This window comes from Mixophyes fleayi, chromosome 1 (assembly GCF_038048845.1).
Source record: "Mixophyes fleayi isolate aMixFle1 chromosome 1, aMixFle1.hap1, whole genome shotgun sequence".
Classification (NCBI taxonomy): domain Eukaryota; kingdom Metazoa; phylum Chordata; class Amphibia; order Anura; family Limnodynastidae; genus Mixophyes; species Mixophyes fleayi.
The window spans coordinates 149,958,499-149,976,218 of NC_134402.1; positions in this window are offsets into that span (position 1 = coordinate 149,958,499).

A 17,720-nucleotide genomic window follows, 5' to 3' on the forward strand; every position below is an offset into this window, starting at 1 on the left:
TGCACTTATTTTAGGATGGTAAAATGACATGTGGACAGACACTATTATAGTACCACTGTCCCTTTCAGCCTTCTCCAGATCAGAGAACACAAGCAAGATTGTTGCTTCCTTGACAAATAAAGATTTGAAATCTGAATGTGAAGATGCAGTTGCAATTGTGTGCCATTTTTATTTTCTAGATATCCCAGTCAATGCACTAACTCTGTTGTGCCTCTTGGGTATTTTAGAATTATTTTAGTATAGTATCGTAAGACTAATAATTATTAATTATGCCAATTCCAAAAATACTATTTTTGAAATTAATTTATAAGGTAAAAATAGCCCATTATTCACTTTAATTCAGTACATATATTGTTATTTTCTCAGAAGTGCATATACAGTATTGAGATTTTCTAAACAAACATACATGAGATTCTAATTAATAAACTCCAATAATATACTGCTTTCAAGAGGAAGTATCACTGACAGTATTCCAAAAGTGAAATGCTAAGCTTTGGACTCATTCTATGGGGATGGGGGAGGGGGGGGAGTCAACTCTAAACTATGTCCCATTGAACATAACTTGTCATGTTCAGCTGCATGCATTTTCCAATACTGCAGATTTTCCTGTTCATCTCTATGGGTTGTGAGGAAAACTCATCCTGCAGTGGTCTCTTGACCATTCTTCAAGCCCTCCACAGAACATCATGCAGAAATGAATTCCCCCCCCCCCCTACAGTGCAACCAGAAAGTATTCACAACGCTTCACTTTTTCCACATTTTGTTACATTACAGCCTTATTCCAAAATTTAATAAATTCCTTTTTTCCCTCAAAATTCTACATACAATACCCCATAATGACAACGTGAAAAAAGATTTTTTGAGATTTTTGCAAATTTATTAAAACAAAAAAAACTAAGAAATCACATGTACATAAATATTCACAGCCTTTGCTCAATACTTTGTTGATGCACCTTCGGCAGCAATTACAACCACAAGTCTTTTTAAATATGATGCCACAAGCTTGGCACACCTATCTTTGGGCAGTTTCGCCCATTCCTCTTTGCAGCACCTCTCAAGCTCCATCAGGTTGGATGGGAAGCGTCGGTGCACAACCATTTTCAGATCTCTCCAGAGATGTTCAATTGGATTCAAGTCTTGGCTCTGGCTGGGCCACTCAAGCACATTCATAGAGTTGTCCTGAAGCCACTCCTTTGAAATCTTGGCTGTGTGCTTAGGGTCGTTGTCCTGTTGAAAGATGAACCGTCGCCTCAGTCTGAGGTCAAGAGTGCTCTGGAGCAGGTTTTCATTCAGGATGTCTCTGTACATTGCTGCATTCATCTTTCCCTCTATCCTGACTAGTCTCCCAGTTTCTGCCGATGAAAAACATCCCCACAGCATGATGCTACCACCACCTTGCTTCACTGTAGGGATGGTATTGGCCTGGTGATGAGCGGTGCCTGGTTTCCTCCAAACATGACGCCTGGCTTTCATACCAAAGAGTTCAACCATTCTCTCATCAGACCAGAGAATTTTGTTTCTCATTGTCTGAGAGTCCTTCATGTGCATTTTGGCAAACTTCAGGCGGCCTGCCATGTGCTTTTTACTAAGGAGTTGCTTCCTTTTGGCCACTTTACCATATAGACCTGATTGGTGGATTGCTGCAGAGATGGTTGTCCCTCTGGAAGGTTCTCCTCTTTCCACAGAGGACTGCTGTAGCTCTGACAGAGTGATCATCGGGTTCTTGGTTAGCTCCCTGACTAGGGCCCTTCTACTGCGATCACTCAGTTTAGATGGCCCGCCAGCTCTAGGAATAGTCCTGGTGGTTCCAAACTTCTTTCATTTACGTATGATGGAGGCCACTGTGCTCATTGGGACCTTCAAAGAAGCAGATATTTTTCTGTACCCTTCCGCAGATTTGTGCCTCAAGACCATTCTGTCTCGGAGGTCTACAGACAATTCCTTTGACTTCATGCTTGGTTTGTGCTCTGACATGCACTGTCAAGTGTGGGACCTTATATAGACGGGTGCGTGCCTTTGCAAATCATGTCCAATCAACTGAATTTACCACAGGTGGACTCCAATTAACATGTAGGAACATCTCAAGGATGATCAGTGGAAACAGTATGCACCTGAGCTCAATTATGAGCTTCATGGCAAAGGCTGTGAATAGGTATGTACATGTGATTTCTTAGTTTTTTTTATTTTTAATAAATTTGCTAAAATCTCCAAAAAACTTTTTCACGTTGTCATTATGGGGTATTGTGTGTAGAATTTTGAGGGGAAAAAGGAATTTATTCCATTTTGGAATAAGGCTGTAACATAGCAAAATGTGGAAAAAATGAAGTGCTGTGAATACTTTCCGGATGCACTGTATGTGTCTTCACATTCCTTACTACTAAACAATCTAACTTTTTTCATTGTGACATGCATTCTGCAGCCCATGGAGATTTAAGTAGTAATGAAAATTAAATTCTCTTTGGATCCAGCAGATGAATTGAGGTGGTATCCAATAGATCTTCAAAACAACTCTATCATTGTATGATGACACCCATTAGTGCCACCTTGTAATTTCCTATTGCCTTCACAAATGTGTAACTGTTTTTGGTCTCTGAGAAGATTGTTATGTGGGAGTTATGGTGAAGAGCTTATCTACAGCACAGCCATCATTAACCGCCATCCGCATGCCACCAATCTAACACTTATAGGTATATGAAATATGTATACTACATATTTGTTTTGGGTACATTTGCCATTAATCTCTAATAGGAATGTTACTAACATGTATGTCCACTACTTTTGACAAGGATCAAAACAAATTACTTAATAGAATATTGTCCCAGGGGTCTACTGTCATATCCAATCGGCTATGTGATCCATGTATCTCAACCAACTTTGCCAGTCCATTATAGTCTCAGTTTTGGCAGTTTGCCTTTACTTGTCCATTCTTTTCCTTGTTATTGTACTATATTTGTATTATGTTTGTATATTTAGTTATTTTTAATTCTGATATCTGCAGCAGGTTGGTATGATTATAGCTATCACAGTAATACCTATAAGGAAAAGTGGAGGTGTTACCCATTAAAACCAATAAGATTCTAGATAAATAATAGCTAGATGCTGATTGCTTGTTATGAGCAACACCTCCACTTTTCCTATTGAGAAGGTTTGATAAATCTACCATCTAGTGTGATTTTACGGTATTAATCTAAAAGGTGACAGTATATGTTTAGCACTCCTTAACCGCTTCCTGCAAATTATTATTTATTTATTTATTTATTTATAAGGCGCCACAGATACTGTAGCGCCGGATACAGAGGCAAGCCACAAATAGATGAGGTAATACATGTAAGTAGCACAGATAAGTGTGAGCAATGCTATAGGGACTCACAAAGAGTGCAGCAAAAGATGTGTTAGGACATACGAGAGACAGTAGACAGATGTGGGACAAGAGGTAGAGAGGACCCTACATTCTAACGGGAGGGGTGGTGAGAGACAGGAGGACCAACTGGGAGGAAAATGGAGATAGCAGACGAGAAAAAGGAGGTGATGGTTAGAATGGTTAGGAAGTGGTAGAATAGGCAAGCTTGAAAAGGTGAGTTTTGAGTGAGCGTTTGAAACACTGAATGTTTGGGGAGAGTCGAGTGAGCCAACATAGGGAGTTCCAAAAATTAGGGGCAGCAGGGCAGAAGTCTTGGAGTCGAACATGGGAGCAGGTAATGAAAGGTGAATTGAGGCAGAGGTCAGAGGTGGAGCAGAGTAAGTGGGTAGGTATGTACCTCGAGACAAGGTCAGAGATGTAAGGGGTAGAAGTGTAAGTGAGGGTAAGGAGCTTGAACTGAATTCTGAAATGGATTGGGAGCCAATGAAGGGATTTATGCAAAGGAGAATTGGAAGATGAGCAATGGGAGAGGAAGATGAGCCTAGCTGCAGAATTCTGTATCTATTAAAAGTCAGAAGTGTGAGAGTGAGGAATGCCAGTGAGAAGGAGGTTGCAATAGTCGAGACGAAAAATGATGAGTGAATGGTCTAGGATTTTGGTTGCTTCCTAAGTGAGGAAGGGATGGATTTTGGTGAAAGACTGGATATGAAGGGTAAAGATGAAGGCTGAGTCAAGTGTCACTTCAAGGCAGCGGGCTTAGGTGACAGGAGAAAGATTGATTTTGTCACCCAAGAGGGGGATATTGGGATAGCAACATTTGTAGGAGGAAAGATCATGAGCTCAGATTTGGAGATGTTGAGTTTCAGGAAGCGCTGTGACATCCAGATAGTTACAGCAGAAAGACAGCTAGATACCTGTGTTGAAGTCATGCTGTGCAGTACCACATTGAGGTATGATGTTCTTGCTTTTCTGTTGCTGTATACTCCCTGTTAAAACCTGAATAATGCCTGCTCAATAATGGAGTACCATACACATTATTTGCAATTCTGCGTCTGTCCTTAAAGTCAACAGGAAATCCTATAGACTAATGTAAGCCTCAGTAGATGCATGGGAAACCTTAACTTGGATTCCCATAGGAGACATTAGTAGTAGATCCACCATGTTGATTTGGATCTAATAGTAAGATTCCACCCCCTTATTACTGTTCCTATAATTACCACAAACCATGGCTAAATTTCACAAGAGGCCAGGAGAGCTAGAAACTGTATATTGTAGTAATGCTTGTGGGAGTGCTGAAAAGTAACTGTGGGAAGAATTATTTGTGAATTTGCCCACTTTTCTTAATGTACTATCTATACAATAAGCTATATATATTTATTCCAGTGTGCTACTAAACAAAATTCTTTCAATTCCCAACAAACAACTCAAAATTCAATCAAAACTAAACATAAGAAATATTCCTAGTTAACCAAGACACCCATTAAATCATCACCCATTGAAGATAACTTCTAAACAGCATAATTTAACTACAGCAGTTCAAACATTAGCCTCTTCTGATGTTATCTAGTGCAGTTATATTGCCCAAATCAGCTATTTTTCTATATTATTAACAATGAATAAAGCTCTGCCTTTACTGAGGGTAGTTACATATTGTTAAGTTTGGAGGGCCATGTAGATATGCAGATGGAAACACCCAACCAATTTACAATCCTGTTCAGGATTTTGCTGACCTGTAATTGACTTAGGTTTTATGACAGAATAGCAGCTGCATAAATAGATATTCAAGTCCTCAAGTCTCATAAAAACAAAAAACTCAGTATGGTGACTAGTAGCAGATATGAAAATCAACAGAAAAGGGGCACCAGAGTCTTACATAGTTCTACATTGATAGCAAAAAACAAATGACATTTTCACTTAACTAAACGTATTGTAAATATCAAGGACCCTCACACAAATGTGGTTTTTAGTTGCTTTTTAATGTTTTTCTCTTGATTTATTACAAAATATTACTCACCTAAGTGAAGCAGGCTTTCTACCATTGTCCATAAAGGTGTGTCCACTAGAAGTACTGTTTTGCTGAAGTCTATGGGTAGAGATTTATTATAGATCGAGTTTTTTGGCGTTTTTTTGTGCGGTTTGTAAACCATTTAATTTACTAAAATCAAACCGCATATTCAAATTTGCCCACATCTGACATTTGTGTTGGCTTGTGTTTGGAGAGGCGGGATGGGGAGGAAAGTGGCTGTTTAATGTAAACTGAGTACAGGCGTGTTTGCGTTATTGCAAACAGATGTAGATCTGCACAGAGACACATATACACCTGTCAGTAGCTGTATCAATTGCGGGTGCCTGAGGGCAGGTTCAAATACACGTTGATGATTATGTCAGTCGCCAGCACTTCTGATTGCGACTTCACCTCTGAAGCTGATAGGTGTTTTCTTCATTAATTGTCCATCTAGGGCCTGATTCATTAAGGATCTTAACTTGAGAAACTTCTTATTTCAGTCTATTGGACAAAACCATGGGCCTGATTCATTAAGGATGTTAACTTGAGAAACTTCTTATTTCAGTCTCCTGGACAAAACCATGTTACAATGCAAGGGGTGCAAATTAGTATTCTGTTTTGCACATAAGTTAAATACTGACTGTTTTTTCATGTAGCACACAATACTTGATAGCTTATTTTTACACTGAAATTTAAAGTTGATATTTGTGTGCTACATGAAAAAACAGGCAGTTTTTAACTTATGTGCAGGAGACTGAATTAAGAAGTTTCTCAAGTTAAGATCCTTAATGAATCAGGCCCCTAGTTAGTATAATTTTCAAGCAAAGCTGCACCCACTCTGACTTTAAATGAATTGCAAAGTAGAATTTTCCAGAAATTAATTTTCAGAAAATTGCGAATTTTAATTCAAAATACCCAACCAAAAAGAGAAATTATAATTTACTGCAGCGATCTCTTAACAAGGCATATGCCGGACTACAGGCTCTTAACCTGCTTGTTTGAGGTAATTTACAAAGTGTGTGCTGCTACCTCCCAGTGAGCAGGAACTGATCAGGAATCCTGCATTTGTCATATGAAAATATTGACAATAGATAAGAAGGCTGGTACGAGATACTGACTGTACATGATTAATATCTCCTCTTTGTCCACGTGGGTGTGTCAAAACCATTGCTGAAATTTAAATAGCTTTAAACTGATTATAAATAATCTACTCTGTCTAGTAAGTATAAGTAATATTACAAAGGCACACATGTGTAACAGCTAACGCTCGCAATAAAATGTTACAATATCAATAAAAACTTGCCTTATTGTTCTGTTTACAGCAAGGGGAAATTATGGAAGTAATAATGCACCCCTAGTGCAAATGAAAAGGAAATCGCCAAGGAATTCTTCCATGTAATATTATGATAAGATAGGTGTAGGCGCCTGTTCGTTAACGGTTGAAGTAATGTTTCTACATAGATTCCATCATCATAAAGTACTTTGCAGTTATTCACCTATGTAAAAAGTGTTTTGTGGTGTACTTTGCAAACATTAACTGGTTTTATTGTGGATATTAGTTTTTACAGGAACTACTGCATAAGGGTCTTCAGATATACCCATTTTCACATACATACCTGTTCAGGCCTGCACCAAGGTGCAGTTCCCATACCCCCTTAATATAGGTGGATGGGGCCTCCACCTGCGGCCTCCAACCCCTGCTGCTCTCTGCACCGATGCCATAGTTACTGATAGTGCAGCCAGGACAGTGCAGTGCATGTACCAGCAATAACTAACTACGTGTGCTGATCTCCTCCATCAGAGGCTCAGCACATCGTGATTCTGGGACATGAGGTATCTGCACTCTGCACAGTCAAGAACTGAGCTGGTTTGGAAGAAGGAGAGCATTGAGCAAAAACTGGAGTTTGTATGTTCTCCCCATGTTTGCGTGGGTTTCCTCCGGGTGCTCCGGTTTCCTCCCACATTCCGAAAAAATACTGGTAGGTTAAATGGATGCTATCAAATTGACCCTAGTCTGTGTTCCTGTCTTTCTGTGTGTCTGTGTTAGGGAATTTAGACTGTAAGCTCCAATGGGGCAAGGACTGATGTGAGTGAGTTCTCTGTACAGCGCTGCGGAATTAGTGGTGCTATATAAATAAATGATGATGATGATGATAAAATCATAGAAGCTGACAAGGAAGGAAGGGGCAATATACACTATTACACAGATTTCTTAAGCATTCTATCATATGCCAACAAATATATTTTGTGGATAATCCTACACCTACATTTATTGACAACTTGTGAGATAAGTGGGATATATCAATTTAAGGTGATACATGTTACACTCGACGCAATAATATTTATTTTTTATCAGCTACCCAAAGTCCAAAAACATTTGACTCAAACATTAAACAACTGACATTTCACTTTCATAACTCACAACAACATATTCTGGATCTCATTCCACAATTTATCAGAAATCAGCCTATAATTTATTTTTTCAACTGTCAATGTGGTAGTCTTGTACACTTAAATATCTCATTTATTGTGATGAAAATATAGTTAGCTGCATATTTTTTGATTGAAGGAGTTGTTATTATTCTGCTCTCTGCTTCATATTAGGCAATGAAATGATAACAAAATTGTTTCAAATATTAACATTTAACTGTAACAGTGGGTCACAGCAATGGGAACCAACATCACCCCTAGCTTTTCCAATTAATTTATACAAGATTTATTGCTAATATTTTAATTATAGAGGCTGGCCCAGAACTTTCCAGCTGAACATTTAGAGAGGGTTTAAACTAGAGATGCTCACTGACCACCATGAAATGGCTTTGGTTTTGGCTTTGCATCTGGATTAGCTTCATGTTTTGGTTTTGGATCTGTATTTTTTTTGAAAAATCGCTAAAATATGCTAAAATCACATAATTTTGCTTTGTTTTTTGATCCTACATTATTATTAACCTCAATAACATTGATTTCAAGTCATTTGCAGTCAATTTTGACCACCTCACAGGTCACATTATTATTTTCATACACTTTCGGACAAATACTGCAGCGACCTAGCTGGATGCTAAGCGAAAGAGCAATAACTCAAACACATGGCAGTTCCTACCACATCTAGGACACATTGGCACACAGCAGTGGCAGAAAAGAAAAGTCAGAAGAAAAGCCTGCAAGGCCTAGTATTTGTATTTCAGCAATGACAATTAGCAATGGAGCAATGGAGCTCTTCTCTTTGGATGTAACCTTTATAACACTGTACAATTTGACTGCAAAGTCAGAAGAAAAGCCTGCCAGCACTAGATTTGTATTTTTCTGCAATGAGAATTAGAAATGGAGCTCTCCACAATGTCACTGTAGACCTTGTTGAACACTGCTACACCCTTCTCTTTCAATTCTATCTATTTGGCTGACCAACTGCTCTACACAGTGTGCTACCCCTTCTGTGTCTCTCTTTCAAATGGCACTAGATTGCCGTGGAGGGCGGTATTTATAGATTTCAAAATTTACAAGATCCGAGATCTGACAATGTACGATGAAGTTTTGCCTCGTTTTTGATTCCGAAAAAGTGTGAAAGTACATAGCTGACTCGGCTCGGTACTCGGATCCCCTAAGTTTGGGTGTGTTCGGCACTAGAAGATCAAAGATAATAGTGATCTATTGCAGGCTTGCACATCAGTTAGCAAAAGATCAATGTTGCAAGCGATATATTTCAGATGGGACAGGGCCCATTTCCTTCTGCCCTGACAGAGTCCCCATTAAAATATAAAAGTAAAAAACAAAATAAAAATACACTTAAATATGTTCCCATCTCCATCTGATGTAACCAATTGTCTGGCTATGATGCCTTTGCAACGATTGTCAGACTCTCCTGTAGAGTACAAACTCAAAGGGGGGTATTCAATTGTTAGCGTTAACGCTCTCAAACGAGCGCTCAAAAAATCTTAGCGTTAATACGGTAATTACTCGCGGCGAGCTGAAATTCCACGAGTAAACTACCGTATTAACGCTTTTCGCACGCAATATTACCGTATAAACGGTAATATTTTTTGAGCGCTTGTTTTTTTCCGTTAACGCTAACAATTGAATACCCCCCACAATGTCCAAACTCATATTTTTTGCGCTATCTCCACTTACTCCCACCCTAAGGTTTTGTGTCCATGGATACTCTGGGTCTCATTTAGAGTCGGACACAAAGTTCATTTCAGGCGCATCCTGCACATTTCCACTGATGGGCATGCGCAGTAAGCAACAGTTCACTGCAGTTCCATCTGTTTTTCAGAAGCAGTGAACACTTGCGACAGCTTGTGTCTCAGTATGAGGGAAAGGGTGGAACATGAAGTTATGTAGGTGTGACCATGAATAATTTAGATACTATGGTAATCTACCCGCAAAAACTACCCTAGTCGGATCAAGACGCAGGCGGAACACACATCAAAAAAGACTGAAAAATTGTGTCAGGAATTAGGTAGCGCAAGTAGTTAGCTAGCTGTGGAAACTGGTCGCAGCTTGGTAAGGTATTACGAGTGGGACGCATCTGGGGTTGCATGCCACTCGTAATGCCCTACCAAGCTGCGGCACACTCCCACTCCTACTCTTTCATGTAAGTCTTAGACACACATTGAGTCCTACTCTAAATGAAGCCCTCTGTCTGCAGTTGTGATATAACTTCAAAAGAGAAAAGTGGTTCGAAAACTTAACTGTTTATGTTTGTCTCTAAGCCCTATAATTTTGTCAAGGTTCCAAGTACACATATTTGGTATCTATATTTTCAGGAGAACTAGCCGACTAAATTTTGATGGGAATTTCTGTGATTGCACTAATTACCTAAAAGTATTTTTGGGGAGAATCATGGATAGACATATCTGCACCCCCACATTCCAGTGTTCAGAACTGTCTTAAAATAATCATGAGGAGGGGCGTGGCTTAACAGCCGTTACGAGTAGTCAGTAGTCGCTACTAGCTTGTGCTCCGTTCCACATCTGCCACAACCTGCGTTACTCAGGGTGTTTAACCATCGCATGCAGAATCAACTGCAGCCAGAGCCGTCTTTTCGACTGGGCACTAGGGGCAGGTGCCCGGGGTCCCATGGGCAGGGGGGCCCCAGGCGGGGCTCTTAATTAAAATAAAAAATCCTGAAAAAAAAGACTTACCTTTTGCGGTCCCGCGGTCAGGTCAGGTGAGGATCCGGCTCCCTCCCTGGTCCCCGCCTCCATGCTGCGCTTGCACTGAATGTCGGTCGTGACGTCATCACACCCGACATTTTCAATGAGGAGCGCACGACGGAGGCGCGAAGAACTAGCAAGCGACACAGCAAGGATTCAGAAGAGAGAAAATAAGAAAAAAAGAACAGAAGGTGTGCAATCGGAGAACAAGGCGATGAAGGTAAGTTCAATAAATTGCCTTAAATTATTCAGATCAGAAGTCATTCCGCACAATGTGTGATTATTGATGTGTTATTAAAATTTTAATATTATATATAAGACCAATACAAAGTATTACATCTATGACCATCAATACACTGGTCACAAGAGGACACGTTGAAATGTAAGTTACTTGAATGCATAAAGTTTTATTGTATTTTAGATTTTGAGAATGAGATCCTTCAAATGGTGACATAGAATCATTTCAGACATAACTAGGGCAATATTTACTATTAGGCAAAGTAAGTCCATGCCGAAGAGCAAGTCTCACTGGCTCTTCCTTTGTACCAACCAGGGCTAAAACCAGAGCCTCTGCTCCTTGAACTTCCTGCACCATCTCCTAATCCAATTCACTTACATCTCTGTTGCTCCCCACAGACCCTCCAATATGACCTATTCCACATAGTACAAAATGCTCTGATCCCAAACATACGATTTACTATTGAATTTACTTGGGAATAATCTCTGTAGTACAGCATTTTTTTTAATGTTTAAACACTGAATTTGTTGCAGGTATCAGTAAATTTAAGCTTAATTTTATCGATAATTTAAATTTTTATTCCTGTGAGTGATTGTGTAGGTAGGGACCCCAGTGCACTCCTTTGCCCGGGGGCCCATAATGTTGTTAAGATGGCCCTTACTGCAGCCTCCAGTTATCTCTAGATTGTAGTCCCCATTGTAATGTGTCTATCGCAAGTCGAGGGTGCTCAGCACAAAAGAAACCATTCCACGACCTTCCTCCGCCATCTTGTGCAGACCTTACTGCTCCCTTGATTTTCATACCAATGAACGATGCTGGGATCTGCAGTCACTGGCACAGATTGAACTGCTGCAAGAGGTTGGACGCTGAGTTGAGGGAGTAAAATGCACCTATTTTGGTGATTTCCCACCATGCTCAACATGCTCCTCCACTGCTGTCACATTGAGAAGGTAGAGCAGGCTTACTACTCATCTACAGCACCATACAGGAGGCTCATCTATACCAGTCCCAGTGTCTTCAGGGAAGGGATTCTACACTCCTACTTAAACTGGACTCAACCTCCTTACCCTGGATTAGCCCCTTTCCTGCTGCACGCATTGTTCTCACCTGTCAACCTTGAAAGTGCACAGTTTGCCTCACAGGTAGATATCTCTGGCCTCTCTTAGTGAGTCTCCATCCTATTTGTCTTTCCACTATTATTTCTTATTGTGACTTTTTTTCCTTACACTCCACCCCTATCCCCCTCCCAATTTTTGATTGTCTTTGTAGATGGAAATCGAGAGGCATTATTATCCTGTTCTAGAATCCCACTGCTACCTTGTGAGTCTGATCTAATAACTGGAACCAGAAGAGTTCTCATAATACAAGTGTTTGTATGCTATCTTCCAGTCTGCTCACTACCCTGACCCCTAATACCTCACCATTTCTCCCACCGAACTGATATTAAGCATTATACAGGATATCTTTGACGTACTGTCTTACTCTCCCAAGTCAATACTTTCCCTGTTACCCCCAACCACCCATTTTGTCTGTCGACTGCTATATATCCACCTAGCTAGAGCGGTCTTACCACTGCTGTCAAGTGCTACTTCTGGGATCTGCAGTCTGCCCATATCCCCTGAACCTGTGTAAACTCCTCCAATTTGGTATGTGATATTTACACTACAAAAGAACCCTACATGGTTTACCAAACAACAAAATGTTGGTAGGGAAAAGGGAATAAACTGAAAAAAATGTGCTGAACAAGCCTCAACTTTGCTCACTTTTTGTATTCTACTTTTTTATTAAGTCTGGGTCTACTATACCTACCCAAATCCATACATCCAGGTAAGACGTCTTTACTGCCATCAACATGCCTAAAGGTAAAAAAAAAAATCCATACCAAAGGCCTTCCTCAGTACTTTTCAAACTAGACAACTCCTGCTTCCAGACCTGAAAGAGCAGATTCTCCACAAAACTCCACGGATTGCGACTCGTAGGATGGTGACACAACTCCTATTATCAGGTGGGACTTTCTGACTCTCATAAAGGAAAGGAAGACGTTCAAGTCTTTGATCCATACCAAGGTCAAAACTGCTCTTCTTTCATTGCCCACTGAGGTAACCTCTACTGGTGACCGTACTGACCTAGTAGAGAGGAGATTGGAACCCGGCGTAACCTCCCAGACTGCAATGGAGGAGGATATTCTGCATATTAGGGATGAACTGGCCTCTATACAAGACCTCCAGGAGGGCATGGATAATCGAGCCAAATGGAATAATCTGAGAGTAAAAGGAATTCAGTAGAACTAACCCATCTTGAAGCTTTTTTCGCAACTGTACCCTGGAATCCTGGAGGAACACTTGCTTCTGGACAGGGCTCATAGAGAGCTGAAGCCCTGGCTACCTAACCAAAGCTAGCCTAGAGATGTCATTATATTCCTTCACTTTTATACAGCTAAGGAACTGATCCTTTTTGGAGCTAGAAAACTGCAGTCTCTAAAGTATGAGAATCACAATTTAAAGATATTTCCGTTTCTGTCTCCAGCCACTCTGGCCAGAGGCAGAGAACTTGTTCACTGTTAAATGTCCTTCTTTAACATATTTACTAGCTAAAAACTCAGCAGCTTTGTATGCCATTGTCCATTGTATCTTTTTAAATAATTTGCTGGTTTGTATCGTAATTTTCCCTAGATTACAAATTCTAATTGAAGATTAAGCTTGAAAAATAGATGCATTCATAGCTTGGATTTTCTAAAAAGGGACATTTATCTATCCCTCTACTTCCATGCACCCTTAAGATATGGGCAGAACAGAAAAATTAGTAAGGTCAAGCTTTTTAGATGTTACCAGTCAGCTACAATGACTTTGTCATTCACCAATATTGTTTAAGCCCAAATACATATGAATTTCATTCTGAAGAATGGTAAACATTGGACCATGAAAATGAGAACCGCTTTTGGAACCCATGGACTTATGGTCAACTAAGCAACTTCTTCGATGCTACCTTCAATGTTGGTCAAATACAGAGCAAATTCAGGAAACTCAGGAAATCAGGATGCTGTACATTGGATTAGTGATGTGCTGTGCTAATAACCCTCCTGTTGCTAGGGATCCATGCCAAATTTGTACTTCAGGAAGCCACACCATTTTTCATATTTTCACTCATTTCGAAAAAATTCCAGTAACTACCGGGATGCCCAAGCTTGACAGCAAAGAGTGAGAGCAACAGAAATATAGAGTCTGGCCTTGTAGAAGGGACAGGCTGTGAGCCTGAGTACAATACTGAGGGAGAGAGATGTAAGCACTTGGGAACATCTGTGTGAGTCACTGGCTACACCTGTATTGTTCTCGAAATCTGCAGAGGAAAAAAGGAGATGTAATAATGTGGCTCATGTATTTAATCAAGACAGTTACACAATATATTTACATTATGGGTTGCATGAAGAGTTGGACACAGTTTTTGTCTAAAACACAGAGAGAAATTAAATCTCAAAAAAGAGAGAACTTTATACCTATCACAAGGGCACATTAGGTTAGTGATCTGTAGGAGTTCACTTTTTATATGTGGTCACCAGGGAGAAGAGGAGGATGAAAACTCAGCTAGTGTTGCAAGCACAAATTAATTTTGCAGCAGCTCAGCAGCAAAACTGGTGGTGGAAGTTGGCAGTAAAGTAAGTCCCATGTACAGAGTACTTGAAACTGTTTCAAAGTGTTGTTCATCTAACTGGTTCTAATTCAAGATAAACTTTAGATAGGCTTAAAAAATGTAAACAGGTTTGAGTAATTTTATCTCTAGTTCCATGGAAAACTCTTGAGCGTAGTAACAACTTCCAGCTATACATTTCATGACTGAATTGATCATTTGGTGCTTTTAATGAGATACAGCCAGCTCCTGCAAAGTAAAGTAGTGGGACCCTTCTTGAGGAACATCAAGCAAGAAAGGAGATATTCAGACACTTGTGTCAGTTTGCCACCAAGCTGAAAATATTTTTTTGTAAACCAAGCAAGTGACATGACATTTCAGAGTGACTCCATTTTCTTGGGTGGCCACCACAATAGACACTTTCTTTCCTCCCGTCCTTGCCTGGTTTGCCATAACTATTTTCACTTTGGTTGGAAAGCTACCCAAATTGACATATTCCTTGTTTCCTTTTTTATGCCTATTGAACATCAGCCAACAGCATTTACATGGCTTCTAGAACCTGGAGAGTTTGAATATAAATAAGGCCCAGATTTTTTCCGTTTATGATTTGAGCTTTTGGAGGGAAGGCATATTCCAAAAAACCTCAGATCTGCAGTAATGGCTCCTTCACATAGTGGAAGCAGTATGTGGTGACCATTCAGAGCTAGAGATGCTCACTGACCCCTGTGAAGTGGTTTTGGAGCTGGATTAGCTTCGTGTTTTGGCATTGGTTTTGGCAAAACCACCCTCGTCTGTTTTGGTTTTGGTTTTGGATCTGTATTTTGTGGGGGAAAAATTGCTAAAATATGCTAAAATCACATAATGTAGCTCTTTTTTTGATCCTACATTACTATGAACATCAATAACACTAATTTCTAGGGGTGTGCACCGGCCACCTTTGGTGTTTTGGGTTTTGGGTTCTGATTAGCTTGAGGTTTTGGGTTCTGATTTGTTTTGCCAAAACACCCCACGAAAGGTTTTGGTTCTGATTTTGGGTTTTGGGTTCTGATTTTTTTTTTTAAAAAGCATAAAAAGTGCTAAAATCCCCCAAAAAAATTTTTTCTTTCACTCCTACACTATTATTAACCTCAATAACATTCATTTCCACTAATTTCCAGTCTATTCTGAACACCTCACACCTCACAATATTGTTTTTAGTCCAAAAGGTTGCACCGAGGTAGCTGGATGTCTAAGATAAGCGACACAAGTGGGCGGCACAAACACGTGGCCCATCTAGGATTGGCACTGCAGTGGCAGACAGGATGGCAGTTTGCAAGAGTTTGCTAGAGGTGCAAGATGGAATTGTCCTTGGGCCCTCCTACCCACCCTGATGTTGTTGAAATAGGACATTCGCACTTTAACAAACCAATCAGGAACAGTGAACGTAGTTTAATCCCTGGTACTAATATTTCTGGACTGCAGGAACAGTGAACGTAGTTTAATCTCTGGTACTAATATTTCTGGACTGCAGGAACAGTGAACGTAGTTTAATCTCTGGTACTAATATTTCTGGACTGCCTAGTGAAGTGGAATCTCAACGGGATTTGGTACCGGGGACACAATACCTCCATCAACCGTCTAAATCCCACTCCACTGATGGCGGACACCGGACGCACGTCTAACACCAACATAGCTGTTACGGCCACAGTTATCCGCTTTGCCATAGGATGACTACTGTCGTACTTCGTGCTCATGGCAAACAACTGTTGGACGGTCAACTGTTTGGTGAAAGACGTAGCGTTCTTACGACTTCCCCTCTGGGAATATGACCGACTACCAGCAGCAACTGCAGCAGCGGCAGTAGTAGGCGTACCGCTGCAGGATTCCCCGGAAGAATCCCGGATTGAAGAGGACTCAGTCATGCCGGTGACATGGCCTGCAGGACTGTCTCTGATGGAGATCGTGGAGGAAGTTGACGAGGAGGGTGTTGGTGGTGTGTATACAACAGGACCAAGGGATTTAGGTGTCCCTGGACTGCTGACAGTCCTAGCCACAGGTCCTGAACTAAACACTGAATTATGAAGGTTCTTCAGGTGACGTATAAGAGAGGATGTCCCTAGGTGGTCAAGATCCTTACCCTTGCTTATTTGAGCTTTACATAAGGTACATATGGCCATACATTTGTTGTCCGGATTGGGATAAAAATAACTCCAGACCGAAGAACTGGATTTTTTAGTCTTCTGACCAGGCATGACGATGGGCTTTTTCATCCCATGAACAACAACTGTTTCCCCCCCTGGTGTCTCATTTAAGATAACCACATCAGCATCCTCCTCGTCAAGTTCCTCCTCAGTGCCAGCTACATCAATATCCTCCTCCCGATGTACAACATTGACACCTTCATTAGCCAAATCTGTAACTGGACTGTGGGTGATCCTTCCAGCATATGCAGAGGGCGTGCTGCAAATGGTGGAAGGAGCCACCTTTTCCCATACAGTGATGGGAAGGTCAGGCTTCGCAACCACCAACACCCTTGGTCTCGCCTTGGGGATTTGTGATGCCATCTCTTTAGAAGGCAGAGTTGTTTGCTGTGTTGTTGATGATAGCTTAAGTCTCTTAAATTTTTTAGAGGGGGAGGAGGAGGGCTTAGATCCTTGGGTGAAGCTGAACCACTAGTCATGAACACGGGCCAGGGCCTAGGCCGTTCCTTGCCACTGCGTGTCGTAAATGGCATATTGGCAAGTTTACGTTTCTCCTCAGATGATTTAAATTTTCCTTTTTTGCTAATTTTACTGAACTTTGGCTTTTTGGATTTTACATGCCCTCTACTAGAAGATTGGGCATCGCCCTTGGCAGACGACGTTGATGGCATTTCATTGTCTATTTCATGACTTGTGGCAGCAGCTTCAGCATTAGGAGGAAGTGGTTCTTGATCTTTCCCTACATTATACTCCAAATTTTGGTACTCCATTATATGCAGCACAAGAGAGCGTACCCCTAAACCACACACACTCGGCAAAGCCTTTACAAATTATCTGCGGCACAGGAGAGTACCACTGGACTGGAGTTATACAGCAGTACCTATTTTTTGGTACAGCAGCAACAGTGAACGTAGTTTGAAATTGCAGTAACTAATTTTTGGTACAGCAGCAACAGTGAACGTAGTTTGAAATTGCAGTACCTATTTTTTGGTACATCAGCAACAGTGAACGTAGTTTGAAATAGCAGTACCTATTTTTTGGTTCAGCAGCAACAGTGAACGTAGTTTGAAATAGCAGTACCTAATTTTTGGTACAGCAGCAACAGTGAACGTATTTTTATATATTGCAGTATTAATATTTCTTGACTGCAGGAACAGTG